The sequence below is a fragment of the Anolis carolinensis genome, chromosome 3 (assembly GCF_035594765.1).
Source record: "Anolis carolinensis isolate JA03-04 chromosome 3, rAnoCar3.1.pri, whole genome shotgun sequence".
Classification (NCBI taxonomy): domain Eukaryota; kingdom Metazoa; phylum Chordata; class Lepidosauria; order Squamata; family Dactyloidae; genus Anolis; species Anolis carolinensis.
Genome location: NC_085843.1, coordinates 179,437,820 through 179,443,838, shown reverse-complemented (window position 1 = coordinate 179,443,838; position 6,019 = coordinate 179,437,820).

Here is a 6,019-nt window from a genome sequence, read left to right as displayed (position 1 = left end):
GCCGTTGTTCTGTGTCCTAGTCTCCAGGTCAGGAGAAAAGCTTGCTCCCTCCTCCTTATGACTTCCCCTCACGTATTTATACATGGCCATCAAGTCCCCTCAGCCCTCCTGCAGGTTAAACATACTCAGCTTTTAAGCTGTACCTCATAGGGATCAAGAAGGAGAGTTCTCAACATAGTGGTTCCCAATGCTGGGTTTCCAGTTGTTGGACTACAACGACCATCATCTCTGTATCATGATCCATGCTGGTTGGGGATGATATGAATTCTAGTGTAGCATCAAGTTTGGAAACCATTGCTCTAATGATGGATTTCTCACTGGTTTAAAACATGGACTATTCTTCCCACGTCACTAGATGACTCTTCTTAATACAAAAAGAGGCAATACTGGTGCTAGCCAAAGACTATGATATCCTGAGTGAAATTATTCCTGCAGCTAAACCAGTGAGTCTTGAAACATGAAAGTTAAATAAAGCTTTAAAGATTTATTTGTTGCTTCCACACAATGTAAATATTCTCCAATGCAGTTACAACACAACACCTATACTAATAACCAACATAATGTATGGGAAGCAGTCATTGAACCGGTTTGAAATCATAATGTGTGATGAGTACACTCTACGCTGTATCATTTATTGTGCTACCACATGTAACAACTTATCATGTACAAATCTACGTACCCTGCTGTCAACTAGAAACAAGCCCTACCAATTGTCAAAATAAAATCATAGCAGGTGTATAACACAACACACTCCTGTCAATAGGGATTCCAGCCATTATATGCATGTGCTTCTTAATATGGAAAGTCTCTGATGGTTTATATAAACTTATACAACACACTATATAACAACAATATAGTTTAAGAATAGTTTTAAAAAGAAAACATCTAACAGTCAGTATACATATGGGGTTAGGGAATACATTGTTACTCGTCAGAAAGGCCTTTGTAAATGCTTCATAAAGAAGTGTTCAAGACTCAGTATAATTTCAGCATATGATGTGGGAAAAAATATTCAGAGAGTGGGTATCAATCTCCAGTGAAAACCATGTGGTCTAATTTGCCTTTTCAAGGAAGGTGACCTCCTGGTTAAGAGGTGCTCAAGACTTATTTGGGTCAACAGGTTAAAACCTTGAGCATGGCTTGATAGGTAATAAGTAACCAGATTAGACCTTTCAAAATATAATAGTTATAATATGTACATAACCCAATGCTCTGGCCTCACCTATAGCAGTTGTACATTGCTCATATTGTACTTCTAGAGTATGTCTTTATTAACAGCAAAGGGCTGGAAATGTTAGCTAGGAAGAATCGAAGGGATATAGAAGACCTATGATAAGACATTTTGTGTGTGTGTCAGGAGCGACTTGAGAAACTGCAGTTCGCTTCTGGTGTGAGAGAATTGGCTGTCTGCAAGGACATTGCCCAGGAGACACCCTGATGTTTTGACCATTCTTGTGGAAGGCTTCTCTCATGTCTCTGCATGGAGCTGGAGCTGATAGAGGGAGCTCATCCACACTCCCCGGGTTGGATTTGAACTGGCAGCCTTCAGGTCAGCAACACAACCTTCAAGTCAGCAGTCCTGCCGGCACAAGGGTTTAATCCGCTGTGCCACCAGGGGCTGCTATATGCTAAGACATGAATTTGTGTTTTTGATTAAAGTACATAGCTTGATGAACAATCATATCTCTGTAATCTTCCAGATGTCATTAAACTGCAGCTCCAACCAGCCATCACCGTTGGCTATGGTATCTAACAGGTCCTGGGAGTTTGATTCTAATACTGGCTGGGGGATTCCCTATCTCTGCTTTAAAAGAAATTATATTTGGTTCAGTTTTGAATATACTGTAATCAGATTCTGGCCTTTGCTAACCCTGCTTTGGTCAGTAGGTGGCACCAAATGATCATGTACCATTTGTTGCACACCTACTTGCAGCATGACCCAGCTTGGGAGGGCTGAGAAATACAGGACTGTTTAAAAGAAAATCATCAATAAATTCTACATATGTAATTTCAGTAAAAGGATACAGTAGATTATGGAGAACAATAAATAATGTTGATGCCAAGTAAAAGTGAGGCTCAACACCTAATGCCCTATGATGTTTCTGTACTATTGTCTGCTCTCCTTCAGGGACTGCAGTTCTTATGTATTTGCAAAGTACCATCACTAGAATGCTACTGGAAAAATAATACAGTGTGACCCCTGTATCCACTGGACTGATTCCCACTGTTTCACCTACCCAAATCCAACAAAATATGTCTTCTCTAGGACCTTTCTAAATTTTCTAGGTGATTCTATGGTATGCTCCTGTCAAATATCTCACTGGAAGACCTAGCAAATTCCTAGAGAGAATGCCTCGTCTACAGACTCTATGTAACTTCCACTGGATCATTTCAATAGGGTTCGCCATCATCCATGATTTCCTGTTTCCTCAGTAAGTCCAGGGACATGTCTCTCGCGCATCTAAGGGCTGTACTGTATACTCAGGATTCTTTCCTGAAATCTTTTTTTTTTTGTATAAATTTTTTATTGCATTCCATGGAAAAAAAACAAAAAAATACTATTTTCAAATTTTCATCAATCAAGATGTACACATTATTTTCCCAGTCCCACCACCTCACTCTTCCCACCCATGAACCCCCCCCCCACTTATGACTTCCAACATCTCACCCTAGTACCTAACAAAACTTTATCCTTATCATTATATTAATAAAGTCCTCATACGAATATTTCAAAATCTATTTTATCTTATTTTTTAAATGCCCAAAAGCAAGACTTCATCTTTAAACAAACATATCATTGCTTCTAATAGGAACCCCGGTGGCGAAGTGTGTTAAAGCGATGAGCTGCTGAACTTGCAGACCAAAAGGTCCCAGGTTCAAATTCCAGGAGCGGAGTGAGCACCCGCGTTGCTCCAGCTTCTGCCAACCCAGCAGTTCGAAAACATGCCAATGTGAGTAGATCAATAGGTACTGCTCCGGCGGGAAGGTAACGGCACTCCATGAAGTCATGCCAGCCACATGACCTTGGAGGTGTCTACAGACAATGCTGGCTCTTCGGCTTAGAAATGGAGATGAGCACCAACCCCCAGAATCATACATGACTGGACTTAACATCAGAGGAAACCTTTACCTTTACCTTATCATTGCTTCTGGAACATGACCATACAGCCCGGAAAATGCACAACCCAAACTTATCATTGTTCCTTTTCCTTAAACCATTGGAGAATTTGAATTTTATTCTCCAACTTTTAATGAGTAGTTCTTTTTTCCCCTTCCATAACTTTGCTATTATAATTATTTCTGGGTTTTTCTTGATCTCTTTAGAAATTATTTCATTGGTTTCGTTTATCACTTTTCCCCAGAAATTTTTAACCTCCTTACACATCCATCAGACATGGAAAAAGGTGCTTTTCTGCATTTTACATCTCCAACGTTCTCCCCTTTGGGTTTTGTCAATTTTAGCAATTAATTCACGTGTTATGTAACTTCTATAAAACATTTTGTACATGTGTTGTCGAAGGCTTTCGTGGATGGAATCACCAAATAAACAGCTCAAGGGGAGGTCACAGGGGCTTACATGTCTTTACACTAATGCACAGAGCATGGGAAATAAGCAAGACGAACTCCAACTTTTAGCACAGCACCACACGTACGACGTCATAGGCATCACTGAAACCTGGTGGGATGACTCCCATCACTGGAATGTAGCCATTGAGGGCTATAACCTCTTTCACAGAAATAGAACAAAGGGGAGAGGAGGGGGAGTAGCTTTATATGCCAAAAACAGTTACGTTGCAGAAGAAATGCAAGACTGTAATCTGGGAAACCAGCTTGAAAGCATCTGGATAAGAATCAAGGGAACCAGGACTCAAAAAGATCTCGTCGTGGGTGTCTACTACAGACCTCCGAACCAGGATAGAGAACTTGATGAAGCCTTTTGTCAACAGCTGACCAAACAGGCACAAAGAAGAGATGTAGTAGTCATGGGCGACTTCAACTATCCTGATATCTGCTGGAAAACAAACTCGGCCAAATTCCTCACTTGCCTTGCAGACAATTTTATGGTCCAGAAGGTAGAGGAGGCAACAAGGGGATCAGCAACTCTTGATCTAATCTTAACAAATGTGGAAGACCTGATCAATACAGTAGAAGTCGTCGGATCCTTAGGGGCAAGTGACCATGTGCTCCTGCAGTTTGTGATACAATGGAAGGCTGAAACTAAGACAAGTCAAACACGCATTCTGGACTTTAAGAGAGCTGACTTCCAAAAAATGAAGGAAACACTGAGCAGCATTCCATGGACGCCAATATTAAAAGACAAGAGAGTTAACAATGGATGGGAGTTTTTAAAAAGTGAAATACTCAAGGCGCAAATGCAAACAGTGCCAACAAAGAAAAAAAATATGGCACGTGCGAAGAAGCCAGAATGGATGTCCAAAGAACTTCTAACTGAGCTAAAACTCAAAAGTGACATGCACAAGAAGTGGAAAAGGGGAGAACTCACCAAAGAAGAATTCAAACGTATAGCCAACTCCTGTAGGGAAAAGGTTCACAAGGCTAAAGCGCAAAATGAGCTCAGGCTTGCCAGGGACATTAAAAACAACAAAAAAGGCTTTTTTGCTTACGTTGGTAGAAAAAGGAAGAAAAAGGAGGCGATAGGGCCTCTGCGAGGAGAAGATGGGGTGATGGCGACAGGGGACAGGGAAAAGGCAGAACTGCTTAATGCCTTCTTTGCCTCGGTCTTCTCACAAAAAGAAAGCCATCTTCAACCACAGCAACATGAAATGGACGAAGGATTTGGGGAAATCCAACCCCAAGTAGGGAATCAAGTTGTCCAGGAACACCTGGCCACTCTAAACGAATTCAAGTCCCCAGGGCCAGATCAGCTACATCCAAGAGTACTGAAGGAACTAGCGGAAGTTATTTCAGAACCACTGGCAATCATATTTGAGAGTTCTTGGAGAACAGGAGAAGTCCCAGCAGATTGGAGGAGGGCAAATGTGGTCCCTATCTTCAAGAAGGGAAAAAAGAACGACCCAAACAATTACCGTCCGGTCAGCCTCACGTCGATACCAGGCAAGATTCTGGAAAAGATCATTAAGGAAGTGGTCTGCAAACACTTAGAAAGATGCAGTCATTGCTAATAGTCAACACGGATTTACCAAAAACAAGTCATGCCAGACTAATCTGATCTCTTTTTTCGACAGAGTTACGAGTTGGGTCGATACAGGGAATGCCGTGGATGTAGCGTACCTGGATTTCAGTAAGGCCTTCGACAAAGTCCCTCACAACCTTCTGGCAAACAAACTAGTAAAATGTGGGCTAGACAAAACTACAGTTAGCTGGATCTGTAATTGGCTAAGCGAACGAACCCAAAGGGTGCTCACCAATGCGTCGTCTTCATCTTGGAAAGAAGTCACGAGTGGAGTGCCGCAGGGTTCTGTCCTGGGCCCGGTTCTGTTCAACATCTTTATTAATGACTTAGACGAAGGGTTAGAAGACACGATCATCAAGTTTGCAGACGACACCAAACTGGGAGGGATAGCCAACACTCCAGAAGAAAGGAGCAGAATTCAAAACGATCTTGACAGACTAGAGAGATGGGCCGAAACTAACAAAATGAAGTTCAACAGGGATAAATGCAAGATACTTCACTTCAGCAGAAAAAATGGAATGCAAAGATACAGAATGGGGGACACCTGGCTAGACAGCAGTACATGTGAAAAAGATCTTGGAGTCCTTGTGGACAACAAGTTAAACATGACCCAGCAATGTGATGTGGCTGCTAAGAAAGCCAACGGGATTCTGGCCTGCATCAATAGGGGAATAGCGTCTAGATCCAGGGAAGTCATGCTACCCCTCTATTCTGCCTTGGTCAGACCACACCTGGAATACTGCGTCCAATTCTGGGCACCACAGTTGAAGGGAGATGTTGACAAGCTGGAAAGCTTCCAGAGGAGGGCAACTAAAATGATCAAAGGCCTGGAGAACAAGCCCTATGAGGAGAGGCTTAAAGAAC